At 45.5% G+C, this 22,246-nt stretch overlaps 1 pseudogene; it reads right to left on the bottom strand.

Moving 5' to 3' along the window:
- On the bottom strand, positions 1,672 to 21,706 carry LOC108636112 (annotated as a pseudogene).

The raw sequence follows: 22,246 nt of genomic DNA, 5'->3' as shown, positions 1-22,246 counted from the left end.
GTGTTAGACAAGAGACCACTTCGGGGCCCTGAAAGGGGTCCCCTTTCCTGCAACACACCCATTTTGTTTTTCTCTTTCTCTCTCCCTTTTCTTCCTTCTTTCTTTCCTTCTCTCTGTTTCCCCCCACTCCCTCCCTTTTTTATTTTTTTAACATTTTGGTAAAAAATATATGAGTTCTAGAGGCACTGAAGCACAGATTTTAATTTTGATTTGCACTCTCAGCACCATATTTATTCACTGTTTTTTTTTTTTTTGGTGAGTTAGTTACCCCTGTGAAGTTAAGTTTCTTCTTTTATAAAATGAAAGCAGTGATATATAACTTACAAAGTTTTGAGGATGGACTGAATGAACGAGTACACGTAAATGCTCATGGTAAGCACATAATACTGATGCCATTTCCCCTCCGCTTATGTCATAATCTAGTTTGGAGATAAATATTTTTTAGGTATTACTTATCCAACTATATAAATAATGCTAAATTAAGACTGCACTCCAGATCCAATAACAATGGGGGGAAAAGAGTCATAATTTTCTTTGAGAGAGAGACAGAGAAATGAAGAGAGACAGAAAGTGTGTGTGAGAGAGAAAAAGAGGTGCCAGAGCTGACCTGAAGGCCCTCTATTTCAGCACTGCCCAGCCTGTTCTGCTCTTCCAGAGTGGCAAGAGCACACGGGAGTGGAGGTGTGCAGGTGCCAGTGCGACCAGCGACAAAGGGCTGAATTGCCCCAGAGCTAGGGGGTTTCAGTTTGTACTCTGATCTTGTCTGTGAACACAGTGGCATTTTAGTCTCATATGGAAACAAGTAGTATAAAGCCTTCCCACCTAAAAGGTCAGGACAATGTGGAGTTGGAAACTGAGTTCCCTCTGTCCTCCAGTATCCCACCTCGAATGCCAGCCAATTATAAATGACCTTCTTCCTGAAATGAGGTGTCACATGAACATCTCAGACAAGACAACTCCGTAAATGCCAACCTCTGTAGCACCACTTCGAGACATCCTCAGGATATGATTTATTCCCAAGTTTGAGAGATCACAATTTAGAAAAGGCAGTCCTAAATATCTCTATGGTAACAGAAAAAAAGTTCAACATCAGTATGTGAACATTGGAAAAATTCCAATTATACTTAATTGTTTAGTTTCTGTACTGCAAAGTCATAGTCACCTAGATACACTCCCTGCCCAGTAAGGATGAGCTTGTGCAACTGTCAATATATTAGTCATGGTTCTCCAGAGAAACAGAAGTAATGTAGATAGATAATTATACACACGCATATATACACACACAGCTACAAATATACAGATGATACATACATAGGTAGATGCAAAATAGGTAGATACATACAGATAGATGATAAATACTTATATGCATATACATAGATGGTAGATATACACATACAGAAATATATATTAATATATACTTTCACAGATGGTAAATACCTACATATATATATATGGGACTTCCTTGGTGGCTCAGTGGTAAAGAATTCGCCTGCCAATGCAGGAAACATGGGCGCAATCCCATGGGTTAGGAAGATCCCATGGAGAAGGAAATGGCAACCCACTCCAGTATTTTCACCTGGGAAATCCCATTGACAGAGGAGCCTGGTGGGCTGTAGTCCAAGGGGTCACAAAAGAGTGAGACACAACTCAGTGCATGAGTATATGTGTATACTAGTAGATGATGATGACGATGATGACAGGTTTTTTTACACTGGCTGAAAACTTACCTAATATGCAGAAAATAAGGAATATCTAGATTCAAGAAGCTCAGATAGCTCCAAATAAGATGAATTAAGAGACCCCTGCTGAAGCAAATTATACTTAAATTTTCAAAATATAAAGACAAGGAAAGATTTTTAAAAGCAACAAGAGAAGAGCATATATGGGACCCCCAAATGGCAACCCACTCCAGTATTCTTGCCTGTAAAATCCCATGGACAGAGGAGCCTAGGAGGCTACAGTCCATGGGGTCACAAAGAGTCGGATGTGACTGAGCGACATCACTTCACTTCACTTCAAAAGGTAATCATCAGATTACTGAGCAGAAATGTTGAAGGCCTGAAGGGAGTGGCATAAACAGTCAAACTGATGAGAGAAAACCCCCTGCCAGCCAAAGTACTCCACCCAGGAAAAAGGTCCTTCAGATGAGAAACAGAAGCAAGACCTGTGTAAACAAGCAAAATGTGAAAGAGTTCATCACCATTAGAGAAGTTTTACAAAGATTCTTAAAGAAAATGCTTCAAGCCAATACAAAAGGCTGATAGTAACAGAGAAGCATATAAAAGCATAAATCTCACCAGGAAAGTAAAATGTATACTTACATTCAGAATACTCTAATGTTATAATGCTGGTGGGTAATTCACCTATAAATCCAGCATGGAGGTTGTAGACAAAAATGATAATATTAACTATAATGGCATAAATGAGTAGTGAATTCACATGATAAAATGATGAAATTCTGATGTAAAAACATAAAATCTAAGAAGTTATCACCTTAAAATGTGCTGCTCTAAGTTATTTTTATATAAGCCTAACAGTAACCATGGAACAAAACTTGTAATTGAAACACAGAAACAAAAGAGGAACAAATCAAAGCATATCACTAAGAAAAATCATTAGATTACAACAAAAGATAATAAAAGAAGAAGGACGCTTGCAATTTCCTGCTGGTCCAGTGGTTAGGGCTTGGTGCTTTCACTGCCAAGGGCCCAGGTTTGATTCTTGGTTGGAGAACTAAGATTACCCAAGCCAGGTATGTGGGCAATAAATAAATAAATAGATAGGGCTTCCCTGGTTGCTCAGTAGTAAAGGATCCACCTGCCAGTGCAGGAGACGCTTGTTCTACACCTGGTTGGGAAGATCCCACATGTCGTGGAACAACTAAACCCATGCACCACAACTACTGCGCCCATGCTCTACAGCCCGTCCTCCACCAAAAGGAAAACCACCATAGTGAGAAGCCTGTGCACTGCAACTAGAGAGCAGCCCCTCTCACGGCAACTGAAGAGAGCCCTTACCCAGCAACCAAGAGCCAGTGCAGCCAAAAGGAAATAAATAGATTTAAAAATTTTTTGTCAAAAAGAAGGAAGGCAAGCAACATATGAAAGCAAGCTAGATGTCCATTGACAGATGAATGGATAAAGAAGCTGTGGTACATATATACAGTGGAATACTACTCAGCCATAAAGAGGAATGCATTTGAGCCAGTTCTAATGAGGTGGATGAAACTAGAGCCTATTATACAAAGTGAAGTAAGTCAGAAAGAGAAAAACAAATATCATATATTAATGCATACATGTGGAATCTAGAAGGATGGTACTGATAAATCTGTTCACAGAGCAGCAATGGAGACACAGACTGACAACAGACATATGGAAAAGGATGGGGAGAAGAAAGAGAGGATGAGATGCATGGAAAGAGCCACATGGATGCATATACACTAACGTATGTAAATAGGTAGCCAATGGGAATTTGCTATATGACTCAGGAAACTCAAACTGGGGCTCTGTAATAACCAAGAGGGTTAGGAATGGGCAGGAGGTGGGAAGGAGATTCAAGAGGCAGGGGACATATGTACACCCATGGTTTATTCATGTTGATGTATAACAGAAATCAAACCAACACTGTAAAGCAATAATCAATTAAAAATAAATTTTAAAATAAATAAAATAATTTTTTAAAAGAAAAAGAAGGAAGGTAGGGATTCATACTCACGGGACTCCCTCTGAAGCTAAGGGAGGAGCCCTCTGTTACCCTGAACCCACTTTGGGTTTAGACAATGAGAGATTAAAGAGAAGAAGAGGAAAACCTCAGTGCTTAAGAATACTGAACACTTGAAATAAACATCTTAAATCTGTCCCTGAAGAAGCCCATGAAAACTTTTGTTAGTGCTGGGACCAGTGAGCTCAAAGACCCAGCTGCTGACCCAGGTCGCTCTTCTGGCCAGTTTCTGGCTCAGTTTGCTTTCTTAGAGTTTACAAATATTACAGGACACCAACAAGTGGTTTTTTCAAGATTTATTTTCAAGTGCTGTTCAAAGAGACCTGATATGAGAATGCCAATGCCTCTTGACCACCCCGATGTGTGGAAGTCCTCTGTCGTCTCCTGCAGACTTCTAGAACATAAAGTTCAACTTTGCCGTCTTATTACTGCTATCATCACATGTACTGATATGACTTCTATATTACCAGTGGTTGCACGGGGGTCGGCAAGCTGGTTTATAATTTACTTCACGCCTACTGTGGCTTCCTGAACTTCAGCATCTACTTTTACCTCCTTACCTTCCTCACCTACTATCACTTCCTTAAACGTGGAAGTCTTGACACTTAACACTGGTGACCACACCAAAGAGAAGTGCAACTATGAGGTCATAAATGCAACCAAAGACCAGTCTCAAATAAACAGCTGGGTCTTGCTTTTGTTTCGCTGAGCGTGTTCCTCTTGCAGTGGGTCCACTGTCCACGCTCCCTCCCTCACCTCTGCTTAAGCACAGTGGAGGTTTCCAGCCTGCATGGCAATGGCAATGCTTTCTGTTACTGCAGATTCCTCTATGATTGCATACCTTATGGTCACAGTCATAATTTATTGCTTCTATAGTAGCACTGCAGCTGTTATCAAGACAGAACTTCCCAGAAGCACAGGGGGTACCATTTTCTCACATGACTAACATCAGTTATTCCTGGGGAATAGTGTATGCCTAATCCCCAACACCAAACACCTGACACCTCTGACTGAAAGAGTGAAACACCTTCCTGCAACCAGATAAGAGTGACATGGACACACTGCAGCCTTCCACACTTCTGGTCATTGGCATCGCAAGCATGGAATCTCAAAAATCTATCATCTCTTGTACAGTGTCCAAATCATCTGCCTCTGCTATATATTGTATCACATTCATCATTACTGTTACTAGCACGTCTTCCAAAGATTTCTCTGCAAGGCAGAGTGTGGTAAGTGCAGTTCCCATGATAGCAGTAGCCTTCTTCAGTACAGGGTGTTCCATCCTGCATATAAAAATCTGCTGGACATTGATTGATTGTTCTGCAGAGTGTTCCAGGTTCAGAGTATGTACAGTTTGTACAGCATAGTCCTGTATTACAAGCAGCTTCTCCCTGAAACTTACAGTCCTGTTGACAGCATTTCTTGTTATAACTGCTTGAAGGAGCCACAGTCACATTGCTCCCCATCCTACACTATAATGTTTCCACAATGAGGTTTATGTCAGACTTTCATTAAAATAATGCACTGTTAGGTTTAACATACAATTGCCCCCGTATTCCTACTATGTACTGCCAATGTGCAACGGAACAGTTACTGAAGGAATCTGACAAGACTGGGTATGGTGCCATGGAGGCAGGCTGTCCATCTCATGAAAAAGCAGGTAACATTATTATGCCACAGACCCACACTTCTCACAAGTAAGTGGTGCTGTTACAACAGCTAACATGTAATAATGCCTGCCTAAATAACTAACAGAGAGTAGAATATTACTATCTTTACATACACTAAACAGTTTTGGCTGAAAATAACCTTGTTGTGACCCATAGCAAATTATCTCCATGATAACGAGCATATGTACCACCTGGTACATTATAATTATTCACAATAGCTGGATCTCTTTCAGTGTATAGTAGCATTGCAGTGAGATGGTACCTTGTAAAAAGAGCTTGAGAAAAAGTGTCTATTATACTACTCATACATATCAGGGCTTCTATACACTTGGTTACATTATTATATACATGATACACTGAATTAGAAAACTGAGCAAATCCTCTTAAAACTCCCTCATGTGCTGCAAACAACCTAGGACTAACCCTAGGGGCTACATTGACATTCATTAACTTCAGGGAGCCGTGGCTGCCTATCCTCCTTGTGTCCCGGTCTATACTCAGGTCCTGTTGCATTGGCGTCTGCCACAATCTGAGAAACTACAGGTTCAAACCTTTCAGAATATTTGATGGGTTTGATTTCATAGGTAAGATCATCCCACTTCATGATACCTTTGAGACCCCCCCCCCCATAGCAAGTGTCCAAGGTGACGGGCAGAGGAATCTCCTCCAGGTAGCTGAGGTAGTAACAGTCTGAAGGGACAAAGGAGTAGTTCATCTGGCGGGTTCCTTGGTCATCCTGAGTCATCAGAGGCAGTTGTCTGGGCCAAATCATTTCTTGCGCTGTGTGTGGATAACGTGCCTCTGGCCCCCAAAACGCAGGCTTTAAAAGAGCCAGCCCAGCACCTGCACACCCTTGCCTCGGTGCAGCTCCTTCCTGGGAATCACCACCTCTGAAGGGCTGTAGTGCCATGAAGGACATCCTGGAGAACACTGGACAGGAGCCAGCACTGCCCAGAGCCCGAGCAGCCAAAGGGCTGCCCTCAGGGTGACCTAGCCCTCTGCCAGCCTTGGGGCCCAGCTCAGGGACATCTGCCAATGTGAACTGTTCAAAGCAGGGTCCCAGAGCAGAGTAGCCAGATCCGTACCATCTGCTGTGGCCACTTGCTACCAAGGAGATACCGACAGACAAAAGGGGGTTGTTGGGTGGGTCTCCTAATGGGATTAGGTAACAGTTGCAGGACATGAGTTTGAGCAAGCTCTGGCAGTTGGTGATGGACAGGGAAGCTTGAAATGCTGCAGTTCATGGGGTCACAAAGACATGACTGAGTGACTGGACTACTAACTGTCGCAGGGCAGGGCAGAGGGTAGAGCTGAAGTGGGAGAGTGGAAGGGCTGTGTCCATGAGTGCTACCGGGGAACACAGGACTTACTGGGTCAGCATTTAGCGTAGGAGCAACATTTCCCCAGTGCACTGTGAAACCCTTCAGAGTCCTCCATCTGATGTTCCCCCTCATTACCAGACTGTGTTCCCCTTGCCCCAGTGGGTGAAGAGGGAGGCTGCCCCTGACCACAGGAGAGCCCCCGAGGGTGTTCCCTTTAGTCTTTGTCCAAGGAGCTCTCCTGGACTGTGGTAGGTTCCTTCTCCCCACCCTGGGCATGTGCTGATCCCCTCTCAGCACAGGGGACTGTGCAGGGGACTGTCTCTTGGTGCCCAATGTGAGACAACAAATATTTCACTCTTGTGAAAATTTTGTACTTGTTTTCAGGGGAGGAAAAAAATACTACCAGGTCATGACCAGAAGAAAAATATGTCATGGTTCTCCAGACTATTTCCCTTTGCAGTTTTGAACATACTTCCTACATTTAAACTGACCGTGTTGGGGGATGAACTTCAAGGCAGGACATTTACTCCTTGCCTTGGTTCGCCAGGACTCCCTATCCCCCACCACCCCCCATCCTACCTGGGCCTGCTCGTCTTGGCTGGATCTAACCCATTGGCTAGTTTTCCTCTCTGATAGCCTGAGACTTAGATGCTCTTTCACTTTCACATTAGGGTTTTCACAGAGCACAGAAGGTAACTGAGCCATAGCAATCTGATGATGTTTACCTTTCCCCTTTGTTCTGTGCAGTCCCAGGGCTTCCGTGTTAAGTGCTCACAGTTCTGCTCTCTCATGAGAATTCCCATTGACCTTTCAAATATTAATTCTACACTTTTAATACATACCCTGTACAAGATGTTCTCTTCTCCCTCTATTCAACACTTAATCATGCCTACATACACAGCTTTTTCTTGTTAGCTTCTTGCTTCATTCTTCTTTTCCATCTTCTATCTGGGCCCATTTTCTTTTTACTCTAAAATTATGTCTCATAATCTCCTTTGCTGCCTGTCTGCTGACAACGGACTCTGTCTCATGTTTTCATATAAAGTACTTTCCTCAGCATGAAACACTTTCTAAGGTCCAGTGTCAAAGGTCCAGTACTGCAGACTTGCACTTCTTCCCCCCCAACCCCCATCAAACTCGGAGGCCACACCCATTCTGTCTGCCCACACATCATGATGCGGAGTCTGACTTCTCTGTGGGGCTTCAAATCTAATATCATACACTGAGAGGTATGATAGTACCTTTTAGTTTATCAACTATGCCTTGGTTATGCTATGAAATATTCCCTTGGCACCTTTTTTGGGATGCTGGGGTGGGGAGCTTTTCTGTACAGCCTGTGGGATCTCAGGTCCCTAAACCCAGGCTCAAGTAGTGAAAGCCAGGAATCCTAACCACTAGGCCACCAGGGAACTCCCTCTCTGTACCCATTTTGAAAAGAGAGTTTACCATAAGTGGACATGGAATTTTGTCAAATGCTATTGCTGCATCTGTTGAGATGATTGTGTGGAATCCCCATCACTTGTTCACGGTAGATGGCCCATGCAGCCTTTTGGTGAATTTGGTGTGCTGAGAATTCTTGCATCAGCATAGAAATCTCATACAAGACTGTGAATCTTGATGCTCCAAGGTTAGTGGTAAATCCAGCATGGAGGCTGTAGACAAAAGTGAAAATATCCTATTGCAGGCCAGTAACTCTGTGCTCCAGGTTCCCAGGCTGAAACAGGGAAAATTTCCTATTTCAGGTTGGCAACTCTGTGCCTTTCTTTTCCTTTCTCCCTTCCTTTCAACTTTTTTCTGTTCAACTTTCAACTCTTCCTTTCTCCCTTCTTTACTTTCTTTCCCATATACATGGAAATCTGCATTACTAGGAGAGAATCCACAGAAATTATCTCCTACCTTCCTTCTTGGTATACACAGAAAACTGTATCTGAGTAACATAATCTACCAGCACCTGTTTGACCTTCTATGACAAAAAATCCAAAAGAGAATAAACATATCTCATAGATACGTTTACCTGAAACAGGTGGGCTATATACAACAATTAGAACATTGCAAATTGACTATACTGCAACATAACACTGGCATATTAAAGAGAAGGGAAGAGAAACAGTGCCTACTTTATTCCCCCTGACCTCCCTGGCTGGCATTTGCTACCCCATCCCTGGAGCTTACTGCTGGACTGGGGTGAGTTTGAGACAGCCTGGCAGGGTGCCCGTCACTGAACCTTTTTTAAACATCTATTGTCTGCTATGCTCTGGCTTGGACCAGACTCCCCAGTGGGATTCAAGCCTCCAGGGACTTGGTAGCAAATATTACAAACCCAGCACATGCCTTGGTGCTGGGCATTCCAGCTCAAGCCTCCTTTCTGGAGTGCAGCCTCCTAGGCACCTAAGCACACTCAGCGGGATGCTGTGGACCCAGTAGTAATTAGTCCGGTGTGTGTGTATGTGTGTGTGTGATGCTTTACTGGGGAAAAGTAATGGAACACAAGCCCTTAGGTGTTTGCTCAGGAACAATTTACTCTAATCCACAGCCCAGGATTCTGACTTTCCCAGGAACCAGAGATGTGTTTTAAAATGTGCAGTCACCTGTAAACATTTCCTGTAACTACAACTTAACCAAAGAGGCTGACCAGTACCTCTAATTCACAAGGCCTGAGGTTTCTGTTAATGACAGCTGCCCTGAGGAAGGGGTTGCAGGAATAACTTCCAAACACAACAGAGTTTCAAGAAGCCAATTGCCACAGTAAATTTTCTTCACACACTTTAATATAAAGGAACCAAGAAAGAAAGAAAGAAAGAAAAAAAGCAAACCTCCACCCACAGGAGTAGATAAACAGCATCCCTAATTGCTGCAGGAATGCCAATCAAAACAACAGTGGGAAATCAGATTCTACCAGTCAGACTGGCCATCCTCACAAGTCTACAAACAATAAATTCAAGAGAGAGCTGGCAGGTGAGGTAACCCCATGGCATGCTCAGTGGAAATGGACATTGACAACAGCCACTAGAAAGCACAGCCTCTGTACATCAAAAAACAAAACAAAACAAAACAAAACTCTCAAGAGAGCCAATCCCAGGATTAGACACCCCCTTACCTGGGCCAATATCCTGAGAAAGTCATTATTCAATAAAACACACGCACCCCAACATTCACTGCAGCTCTACTTGCAACAGCCAAAGCAGAACCTGCACGATGTCCACTGAGAGATTAAAGGTTAGAGAAGATGTGTTACATATAGACAATGGACTCAGCCATGAAAAAGAGCCACTGAAATTATGCCACTGGTCATGAAGGAGGAAACAGAGCTGGACCCCATCTTAGGCCAGGCTGCGAACATTAGGCCACATGCATGGTCACCCTCCCAGTGGACTCTGAGCTTTGTGCCCAGTGTCTATAGAAATGGCATACCAATGGAAAACCAGACACCCGGATAAAAGAGCCTCAGGACTTGGACTTGGACTCTCCGTTGCCTAAAAGGATATGCTAATTATCTCTGTAACAGAACAAAGTGGTAAACTCCATTATGTTTATCAGGCCTATTGATAAATATCCACTGTTTATCTAGTCTTGTGACACATGAATCAAGGGTTCGATCGTATCTCTATTTTTACCTTGTCCAGACTAGTTTCAAGGAATTTGGGGAGGTGTGTTTGAGCAAGTACACTTAGGGTATATAAGGTTTTCACAAAAATTGGTTGGGGTCCTTGGCCAAGAGGAGACTCTGCCTTGGGCCCGCTGGTATAATAAACTGCGCTCCACTATCTGCATTGTCCTGAATGAGTTTGTTTCCCGGGACGCATGGCTACAACATTTGGTGCATTGGTCGGGAAACTCCTCACTTTGAGGAGACAACTCCCATTTGGGACTACTCCGAGGCCTTGTGACTTGAATCTTCTAGAGGGAGGAAGGCGCCTCGCCCTTCTGGAAGGATTCTGCTTCTCAACACCCGGACCTTTCACGTTAGCAGGTAGTGGACGGCAGCAGAGGAACTGAGCGCTCAGGTGAAGAGGAATCCACCCAGCAGGGTGGAAGAGGGGGCCTGACCACCCCTCTGGGAGGGACTAGAAGGAGCGAGGACCCACAGAAGCCTGAAATAGGCAGGCAGCGATTGCTTGGTACACAGGTCTGTTAGAGGAAGCACACTGATTGAAACCGCCCACCCTGGCCAGGCACCATAGTAACCATTTGCATGAGTCGTTTTATGACAGGAGACCCTGACAAGGAATATGGAACTAATAAGCCACCACCAACCGGAAGAGTTCAGGAAAGGTCTAAAGGAGACACACTTCCCAGAATCCCTCTCGCTAGCATCCATCTTGACTGAGTGATGTGTGCGCCACCTGGAAAGACTCTGAATTAGAATAATTGGCCAAAGAATACCTGGAAACTAATCCCATCACCATACAACCCAAGACTGCGAGCCACACGGCAGAGCAGTTCTCCTGGGTTCCCTTACCATACTGCTCTCCACTTGGGTGCCCTTTCCCAATAAAATCTCTTACTTTGTCAGCAGATGTGTCTCCTCGGACAATTCATTTCCAAGTGTTAGACAAGAGCCCAGTTTCGGGCCCTGGAAGGGGTCCGCCATCCTGCAACAGGCCAACGAGTGTTCTAGGGCTTAGGAAGGGAATTTGCGAAGGTCATATAGGAGGTGTGTCCATGCCATCTCAGGGAAAATTATTACCAGCGCTCACCAGGGGATTTTTAGGATAGGAAACTGGTCCTTGTATGCTCATATTCTGCCCTCCCCCAGGTGGTGTCCCATCTGTTGTGAAATTCTTGACCCCTTCAGAATTGTCGGGCTAGAAGGAGGGGGATACATAACTGAGTATGAATTGGCTTTTCCAGAGATGGCCTGGGACGTGAGCTTCCCTGGTGGCTCAGAGGTTAAAGTGTCTGCCTGCAATGCAGGAGACCTGGGTTCAATCCCTGGGTCGGGAAGATCCCCTGGAGAAGGAAATGGCAACCCACTCCAGTATTCTTGCCTGGAGAATCCCATGGACAGAGGAGCCTGGTGGGCTACAGTCCACAGGGTCACCAAGAGTCAGACACGACTGAGTGACTTCACTATCACTTTCACTTTCATGTTTTCATCTGCACCTGATCAAGCCCACCAAGGCAGAACGGACTTTAAGGGAGAAACAGTCTTGGACCACGTGGTGTTCTGGTTTGGCCTTGCTGACCGGCAGGTGAAGACACGCTAATCCTTCTTCTCCCTCTGAGATCTGGCAGGATTTGGACAAAGATGAGCTGCCCCTCCCCTATACGGGATAATGATGCGCCCACCGGCCCAGTGCTCCACCAGTGCTCCGGAGGCCACCTTAATGCCCGATCCAGGGCCAGGTGAAGTTCCTGCAGCAGCCGCTGCTCCTCCACCAGCTCTCCCGGAGTTCGTAGAGCCGCCGTTTTGGCAGGCTCCGATCCTGGTGGCAGGAGCCTCTGGCCAACCCTTCCAGGATCCAGCTCCAGCCAAACCGCCCAAGCTATACCCGCCTCTCGCGGTGAGTACTGACAGGAAGGGGAGGGAGATGTTGGAATTAAGCAGAGACTGCACTCTGCCAGAGAGCTGGAGAGAACGAAAGAGAACAGACAAGAGATTTGCCATGCTAGCTGCTACTCTGGGAAACCTCCTCTGCCCCAGGGACAGGACAGTCCTTCAACCGGTCCCAACAGAGACCCCGGCCCCATTGCAGCCAACCAGTGTGCCTGGTGGTGAGGTTTTGGCCACTGGCAGAATGAATGCCCTAAGGCAAGGAAGGAAGAGGAAGCTCCTGCAGTTGTGGGGCTTGCTGGCTTGGAAATTGAATAGGGCTGCTGGGGCTCAGAGATACCGGGTTCCCCACTTAAAAGTGGGGGATCCAAACATTGACTTCATGGTGGATACAGGAGCAGAACTGTCAGTAGTGACAAAGCCTGTGGCACCACTGTCGAAAAAGACTACCGCTGTTAACTGGGGTATCGGGAGAAGAGATGATTAAATCATTTGCCAGCCCAGAAAATGTCAGATGCGGGCACCAAGTGATTCATGAATTCCTCTACATTCCTGAGTGCCCAGTACCCCTGCTGGGAAGAGACTTGCTCCCCAAACTAGGAGCACAAGTGACTTTCTCCCTGAGGAGAGGCCCACCTTCCAGATGGGCACTATGACTTATTTGCTCACTCTCTCAATACTCCCCAAGATGAGTGGAGGTTGCATGAGTCTCCAAAGGAAGAACGGGTGGGCCAGAAGAGCATGAGAGAGAGCTAACTCAATTATCCCCTGAGGTCTGGGTGGAAGACAACCCCTCATCCTCCCACCCCCAGGATGGCTAAACATCAAGCCCCAGTGATAACAGAACTCAAACCAGGCACCATCCCAGTTAGAAAGTGCCAGTACCCACTACCGATAGAGGCCTGGGCTGGCATACTGCATCAGTAGGTTGAAACAAGTGGGCATTCTAGTAGAGTGCCAGTCAGCTTGAAATACACCAATCCTGCCAGTCAAAAAGGAAGGACAGGACTATAGGCCTGTACAAGATCTCAGGCTAGTCAACTAGGCTACTGTAACTTTACACCCCACTGTTCCAAGCCCCTATACCTCACTTAGCCACCTCTCACCAAGGACTAAAGTTTATACTTGCCTAGATCTCAAGGATGCCTTCTTCTGCATACACCTCGCCCCAGTGTCACAGCCCATCTTCGCCTTTGAATAGGAAGATCCAGTCGGGGGTACCAAGCAACAGCTCATCTGGACTCCCCAACAAGGATCTAGTGCGCCGGCGGCTGTGACCGGCACACTAAGCGCAGCCGAGAGGAGCTACCCCACGTCCGAGGTCAAGGGTAGAAGCCGAGAGTGCCAGGCTGTGATGGTGCAGGAACGGCTGAGAGGAGCTACCCCACATCCAAGGCCAGAGATGGCAGCCGAGAGGAGCTACCCTGCATCTGAGGTCAGGGGCGGCCGGGAGGAGCAACCCGACGTCCAAGGAGCGGTGGCTGCTCGGGCACAGGAGGGCCTAGAGGAGCTAGCCCACGTTGAAGGTCAGGAAGGGCAGTGGTGAGGGGATACCTCTTGTCCAAGGTAAGGAGCTGTGGCTTCGCTTTGCTGGAGCAGCTGTGAAGAGATACACAACGTCCAAGGTAAGAGAAACCCAAGTAAGATGGTAGGTGTTGCAAGAGGGCATCAGAAGGCAGACACACTGAAACCATAATCACAGAAAACTAGTCAATCTAATCACACTAGGATCACAGCCTTGTCTAACTCAATGAAACTAAGCCATGCCCGTGGGCAACTCAAGACGGGTGGCTCATGGCAGAGAGGTCTGACAGAATGTGGTCCACTGGAGAAGGGAATGGCAAACCACTTCAGTATTCTTCCTTGAGAACCCCATAAACAGTATGAAAACTCAAAATGATAGGATACTGAAAGAGGAACTCCCCAGGTCAGTAGGTGCCCAATATGCCAGAGAAATCAGTGGAGATCAGTGGAGAAATAACTCCAGAAAGAATGAAGGGATGGAGCCAAAGTAAAAACAATACCCAGTTGTGGATGTGACTGGTGACAGAAGCAAGGTCCGATGCTGTAAAGAGCAATATTGCATAGGAACCTGGAATTCCAGGTCCATGAATCAAGGCAAATTGGAAGTAGTCAAACAAGAGATGGCAAGAGTGAATGTCGACATTCTAGGAATCAGCGAACTAAAATGGACTGGAATGGGTGAATTTAACTCAGATAACCATTATATCTACTACTGCAGGCAGGAATCCCTCAGAAGAAATGGAGTAGCCATCATGGTCAACAAAAGAGTCCAAAATGCAGTACTTGGAAGTAATCTCAAAAACGACAGTATGATCTCCATTCGTTTCCAAGGGAAACCATTCAATATCACAGTTATGCAAGTCTATGCCCCAACCAGTAATGCTGAAGAAGCTGAAGTTGAATGGTTCTATGAAGACCTCCAAGACCTTTTAGAACTAACACCCAAAAAAGATGTCCTTTTCATTATAGGGGACTGGAATGCAAAAGTAGGAAGAAACACCTGGAGTAACAGGCAAATTTGGCCTTGGAATGCGGAATGAAGCAGGGCAAAGACTAATAGAGTATAGCCAAGGAAATGCACTGGTCATAGCAAATACCTTCTTCCAACAACACAAGAGAAGACTCTACACATGGACATCACCAGATGGTCAACACCGAAATCAGACTGATTATATTCTTTGCAGCCAAAGACGGAGAAGCTCTATACAGTCAGCAAAAACAAGACCAGGAGCTGACTGTGGCTCAGATCATGAACTCCTTATTACCAAATTCAGACTTAAATTGAAAAAAGTAGGGGAAACCGCTAGACCATTCAGGTATGACCTAAAGCAAATCCCTTATGATTATACAGTGGAAGTGAGAAATAGATTTAAGGGAATAGATCTGATAGACAGAGTGCCTGATGAACTATGGACTGAGGTTCATGACATTGAACATGAGACAGGGATCAAGACCATCCCCATGGAAAAGAAATGCAAAAAAGAAAAATGGCTGTCTGGGGAGGCCTTACAAATAGCTGTGAAAAGAAGAGAGGCAAAAAGCAAAGGAGAAAAGGAAAGATATAAGCATCTGAATGCAGAGTTCCAAAGAATAGCAAGGAGAGATAAGAAAGCCTTCCTCAGCAATCAATGCAAAGAAATAGAGGTAAAGAACAGAATGGGAAAGACTAGAGATCTCTTCAACAAAATTACAGATACCAAGGGAACATTTCATGCAAAGATGGGCTCAATAAAGGACAGAATACACAGAAGAACTGTACAAAAAAGATCTTCATGACCCAGATAATCACGATGGTGTGATCATTCACCTAGAGCCAGACATCCTGGAATGTGAAGTTAAGTGGGCCTTAGAAAGCATCACTACGAACAAAGCTAGTGGAGGTGATGGCATTCCAGTTGAGCTATTTCAAATCCTGAAAGATGATGCTGTGAAAGTGCTGCACTCAATACGCCAGCAAATTTGGAAAACTCAGCAGTGGCCATAGGACTGGAAAAGGTCAGTTTTCATTCCAATCCCAAAGAAAGACAATGCCAAAGAATGCTCACACTACCGCACAATTGCACTCATCTCACAGGGTAGTAAAGTAGTGCTCAAAATTCTCCAAGCCAGGCTTCAGCAATATGTGAACCGTGAACTTCCTGATGTTCAAGCTGGTTTTAGGAAAGGCAGAGGAACCAGAGATCAAATTGCCAACATCTGCTGGATCATGGAAAAAGCAAGAGAGTTCCAGAAAAACATCTATTTCTGCTTTATTGGCTATGCCAAAGTCTTTGACTGTGTGGATCACAAGAAACTGTGGAAAATTCTTCAAGAGATGGGAATACCAGACCACCTGACCTGCCTCTTGAGAAATCTGTATGCAGGTCAGGAAGCAACAGTTAGAACTGGACATGGAACAACAGACTGGTTCCAAATAGGAAAAGGAGTACGTCAAGGCTGTATATTTTCACCCTGCTTATTTAACTTATATGCAGAGTACATCATGAGAAACGCTGGACTGGAAGAAACACAAGCTGGAATCAAGATTGCTGGGAGAAATATCAATAACCTCAGATATGCAGATGACACCACCCTTATGGCAGAAAATGAAGAGGAACTAAGGAGCCTCTTGATGAAAATGAAAGAGGAGAGTGAAAAAGTTGGCTTAAAGCTCAACATTCAGAAAACGAAGATCCTGGCATCCGGTCCCATCACTTCATGGGAAATAGATGGGAAACAGTGGAAACAGTGTCAGACTTTATTTTGGGGGGCTCCAAAATCTCTGCAGATGGTGATTGCAGCCATGAAATTAAAAGACGCTTACTCCTTGGAAGAAAATTTAGGACAAACCTAGATAGCATATTCAAAAGGAGAGACTAAGGTCCGTCTAATCAAGGCTATGGTTTTTCCAGTAGTCATGTATGGATGTGAGAGTTGGACTGTGAAGAAGGCTGAGTGCCGAAGAATTTATGCTTTTGAACTGTGGTGTTGGAGAAGACTCTTGAGAGTCCCTTGGACTACAAGGAAATCCAACCAGTCCATCCTAAAGGAGATCAGTCCTGAATATTCATTGGAAGGACTGATGCTAAAGCTGAACCTCCAATACTTTGGCCACCTGATGCAAAGAACTGACTCCTTTGAAAAGATCCTGATGCTGGTAAAATTTGAAGGCGGGAGGAGACGGGGACGACAGGGGATGAGATGGTTGGATGGCATCACCGACTCCAAGGACGACTTTGGGTTAACTCCAGCAGTTGTTGATGGACAGGGCAGCCTGGCGTGCTGCCTTCTATCGGGTCACAAAGAGTTGCACACGACTAAGCAACTGACTGAAGTTGTCAACTAAAACATATAGTCACAACCTGAAAGTAGAAAGTTATTTTACTTAGTGGGAATGTTTACAACTCCAGTCCTGGGAGACAGCATCTCAGTAGCTCTGAGGAAACTGAGGAGTCAGGCTATATACAAGTTTGCAACAAAGGGAGCAGGCAGTCTGGGCAGCAAAGACCAGGTATACGGTTAAGGAGTTTAGTATCCTATGTAAGGGGAGTTGCAAGCCTCTGGGCGCCCTGCATTCATTCCCTTCTTATGCACCCAGGTGTCTGGGCCAATCCTGTTTCCTACTTCCCCTTGCTTCTTGCATTCCCCCAGCTCCCCAGCAATCACAGTGAGGGGTGGCAGCGTCCTCTGGATCGCAGTTTGGGGAGCCCTCATTCACATTTGGAGGCCAGAAATTGCTGATGGCTGTGACATTTCTTGTTTATTAATATGGCAGGAGATATTTTCATTTCACAAAGTAAAAAACACCTGCCCTCCTAAGGCATGGAGAAATGCCTTAGGGGTGGTCATTGGAAAAGACTTCAAAACAAGGCAGGCATTAATTATGCCAATTTCAGGAAGTAAGTTTACCTCACATCCTTTAAGATAATCACAAGAAAAGATGTCAACATAACTATTTATTAGAGATGCAAATCTAAACTGCAGCGAGATATCACATCACACCAGTCAGAATGCCAAACACGAAAAGCAATAACTGCTGGAGAGGGTGTGGAGACAAGGGACCCCTCCTCCACCAGTGCTTGGGATGCAAATTGGTAACAGCCACTATGGAGGACATTGTGAAGATTCCTTCAGCCATAAAACTGAGAATGAGGTTAGAATACTCCTTAATACCATACACAAAAATAAACTCCAACTAGATTAAAAAATCTAGTTGTAAGGATGGATATTATGAAATGATTGAGAAAAAATATAAACAGGACACAATTTGACATGAATGCAGCAAGTTCTTTGTGGATCTACCTCTTAGAAAAATGAAAAATAAATCACAAATCAGAAAATGGGACCAAATTAACCTTAAAAGCTTTTGTATACCAAAAGGAAACCCTCAAGGAAAGACAAGGACAACCCTCAGAATAGGAAGAAATATTTGCAAAGGAAGAGACCCACAAGGAATTCATCTCCAAAACATACAAACAGCTCATGAAGCTCTTTATCAAAAATACATACAAACAAAGAAAAAAAAAATGGGCCAAAGATCAAAATGGATACTTCTCTGAGGAAAGCCTACAGATCTCAGATAGGCATATGAAAAGATGCTCAGCATCACAAAATGTTGCAGAAACTAAGCATCACACTTGAAGAGTTAGAGAACTCAGGTTTATTACGCCGGAGGGCCCAGAGGAGTTAACACTCCAAGCTCTGAGCCCCAAACAAAGGGTTGCTGCTGCTGCTGCTGCTGCTAAGTCGCTTCAGTTGTGTCTGAGCGACCCCACAGACAGCAGCCCACCAGGCTTCCCTGTCCCTGGGTTACAGAGTTTTTATACACAGACAGGCATGATTAAGCAGTTTTGCAGATTTGCAGGGGCTAGGGTGATTGCAAACAGTAGGACAAGGGTCAGTGAGATAAGCTCCAGTCCCTAGTATTGTGAGTCCCTGCTTTCTGAGACCTACGTGATCTAGACTTTACAAAGAGCAAGCCGACTTACAGAGGCAGAAAGAACAGGAGGTTATGTAAAAATTTTAACTTTTCCTCTTCGTTCCCCCCGCCTTTGATGCTTCTATCACTCATAGAAAGCATTATCTCATGTTTTGGTAGGACATTTAGAGCTCCCCATCTTTTAGGGTTCTATATATTGAGCTATTACCATTTGTAACTTTATGGATTCAATCTGAGAGGTTATGAATTCGGTGACTGGACTGAGAATACAAGGACCAAACGAGCGCTGCAAAGGACATGAAGAGAGGACATGTTAAAGGGAGAAGCCACGATGCCCAGCTACAAATATTGTTCCAGTTACCCCAGGAATTTACCGGTGTCTCGCTCTTTTTTATGACTCATTCCCTTAGTTGTTGGGCCATGTCCCTGACTATTCCTGATTGGTTTAGCTAAAAGCAGCATTATTCGTGCAAGAAGAGGCAGAGTCCTCCCTTTTCAGCTGTCAGTAGGTCTGCTACTGCTGCTGCTAAGTCGCTTCAGTTGTGTCCAACTCTGTGCGACCCCATAGACGGCAGCCCACCAGGCTCCCCCGTCCCTGGGATTCTCCAGGCAAGAACACTGGAGTGGGTTGCCATTTGGTTTAGCCCTCTCCTATTCTGTAAAACAACCTCTGCCAGGAAATCTAGTTGGTCCTGTAAGGCCACTAAAGATTTGGCTACTCTCTCAATGTCGTCTGTGAAGTCTTTGGGTGCTGTACAGTGAAAGGGCTGATGAAGCAATTCCTCCTTTCCCCTACCTATCCCAGCCGTGATTCCTAGACCAACTAGCAGGGGTATAAACTGGATGGCTCATTTTGACTACTGTGTATGCGCTGTCAGAGGTACGTATGTGAGAGTCCGGTTGTTAGGGACAATATTCATCTGCAGAGTGAGGAGAGCTACGGTGCAGATACCCATCCAGTTAACTGGTAGACATAAGTAGGCATCTGTCCCACAAACAAAGAAAAGGCCTTGGTGAGGGCGGCATCATATTGTGTTTGTGGGAGGATGAGTGGGCCGTTTATCAATTAAAGTTTGATTACATTTGTCCCTGGCTAAATGGCCTACAGGATCAGTTCCTCCATCATTTGTAAAGCATTCTGGAGCCTTTTGAGTTAACTCAATTGCCCTTGAGACTGGTCCTTGTAAGGGTGTATCTATAGGAGTTCCCATGGCTGTTGCACTATTTAATGGTACGGGTGTAGCTAACTACCGTGGAGCTCCTAAGCAAACCAAGCAACCCCTGGCCAGCTGGGGGTTGGTGTTATTAAGAAGGCAATGCATTTCTTGAGAACCTGGTACAGACAGGGGTCTAAGGGGGAGTTAACTCTGTAACCTGAGTCATGCTGCCAACAGGCAGAGCCTGATTTTGGGGGGCAAAGTTGGTCCTTGATTTTGTTTGTCTGCATTATTGCCCCTGTCCAGTAGGTTTTTTCCATTTCTTTGGCAGACAGACACCTGTTATGGGCTGTAACATCTACATGGCATTTGGGGATGGATGGAGGCACAGAGGCATGATGGTAACACCATGGTGTTGGGATACTGCCTGGGGTTTTGATCCTCTGGTGGCAGAAAGGTAGTGGTAGCTGGGGGCATAACTGGAAAACATTTTTTCACCCAGGCCCCTGGATATACATCGAATGGTTATGAAGGCAATAGGTGATTGGCCTGAGGACCTCAGGGTGCATAGGGTTCAGAGTAAAGAAAAGGGGTACGTGTCGACCCAAGATAACTGGGTCTCCTGACAGAGTTTATCTAATGTAGTCTTGAGGGTCCGATTCGTGTGTTCATCTTTCCCTGAGCTCTGTGGCCTGTAAGCAGTGTGAAGCTTCCATTTGATTCCCAGTGTCCTGGATAAAGTTTGGATTATCTCAGACACAAAAGCTGGCCCATTGTCAGACCCTATGGAGAGAGGCAGCGCATGTCTCAGGATTATGTCTCTTAGTAAAGCCTTGGCCACTTCTTGTGCCCGTTCAGTGCAAGTGGGGTAGGCCAGTCTGAGCAGGTGCAGACCACCACAAGTAAATACTTACAGCCCCTATAGGGCTTGACTTCAGTAAAGTCCACTTTTGATCTTCAAAGGGCAGTGTCCCAACGGTCTTCACCCCTGGGTTGGGGCTTGGTCCTTGGCTGGTATTGTTTTGTGCACAAGTCACACATCTAGCCCTGATCTGGGCACACAGGGTTGGGAGCTTAGGAATGAAATAGTAGCAGCTCAGTATACTCTCCAGCGCAGTTTTTCTTAAATGAGTTGTCTCATGATGTTGTTTTACCAGCTGGATTGCTATATTGCTGGGGACAAAGAGTCTTTGGTCTGGGAGCTTCCTCGAGCCCTCTTTTTCTTTTATTCTTCTCTCATTTAGAGTCCACTGATCTTCTTCCTTGGAGTATCTCGGAGACAGAGGCAATTCTGGCATCAAGTGGACCTTAAAGATTGACTCAGGGCCCCCTGTGGGGCTCAGTTGGGCCGCCACCTCCTTGGCTGCCTGGTCAGCCAACAGATTTCCCTTGCTGATTGGATCAGTTCCTCGCTGATGGCCTTTACAATGGATGACTGCCACCTGGAAAGGCTTCCGGACTGCTTCGATCAGCTGAAGGATTTCCTTTTTGTTTTTAATCTCCTTCCCCCCTGCTTTCAATAGTCCCTTCTTTATAAATGGCTTCATGTACATGTGAAGTAGCAAAGGCATACCTTGAATCAGTATAGATGTCGACTCGTTTCCCTTCAGCGTGCCTTAGCACCTGGGCAAGTGCCCATAGCTCAGCCCGTTGTGCTGACCACCCTGTGGCAAGGCCTCAGCCTTCACTGTCTCATCAGTTGTTATGGCATAGCCAGCTTTGTGCTGCCCATCTTGGACGAGACTGCTTCCATCAGTGAAGAGTTCCAGTTCTGGGTTCTGAAGAGGAATGTCTGTCAGGTCCAGCCTGCTCAAATAAACCTTATCTATGACCTCCTCACAGTTATGATCGGGGGTTTCGGATTCCATAGGTAAAAAGGTGGTGGGGTTCAGTGTCCACATAGTCTCGAGCTGGACCTTTGGGTTTTTGCAAAGCAATCCTTGATAGTGAGCATCCTGGAGTTGGTCAGCCACTTATGCCCCTGGCTGTTCTTCAGCGCAGTAACAGCATGGGGAACCTTTACATTTATATTTTGTCCTAGAGTAAGCTGATCTGCTTCTCTGACCAAAACCACAGTTGCAGCTAATGCCCGGAGGCATGGCGGCCAACCCACAGCCACTGGATCCAGGCATTTGGACAGATATGCAACTGGGCGCTGCCACGGCCCAGCTGTTTGTGTGATTTTTCTCATGTACAAAGAGGTTAAAATCCTGTGTCACATCTGGCAGCCCTAATGCTGGAGCACTGGTCAAGAGTCTCTTTATCTCCTCAAAGGCCTTTTCCTGTTCAGGCCCCCACTCCAGAGGGTCCTTTCCAGATCCTGCTGTGGCTTTAAACAAAGGCTTGGCAATTTCAGAGAAACCCAGTATCCAGATCCGGCAGAATCCAGCAGCCCCAAGGAACTCATGGACTTCTTTCTCAGTGTTCAGCTGAGGTATGGA

This window comes from Capra hircus, chromosome 5, assembly GCF_001704415.2.
Source record: "Capra hircus breed San Clemente chromosome 5, ASM170441v1, whole genome shotgun sequence".
NCBI lineage: Eukaryota > Metazoa > Chordata > Mammalia > Artiodactyla > Bovidae > Capra > Capra hircus.
The sequence above is the reverse complement of the archived record's forward strand: the minus strand, read 5'-3'. Positions and strand labels throughout refer to the sequence as shown.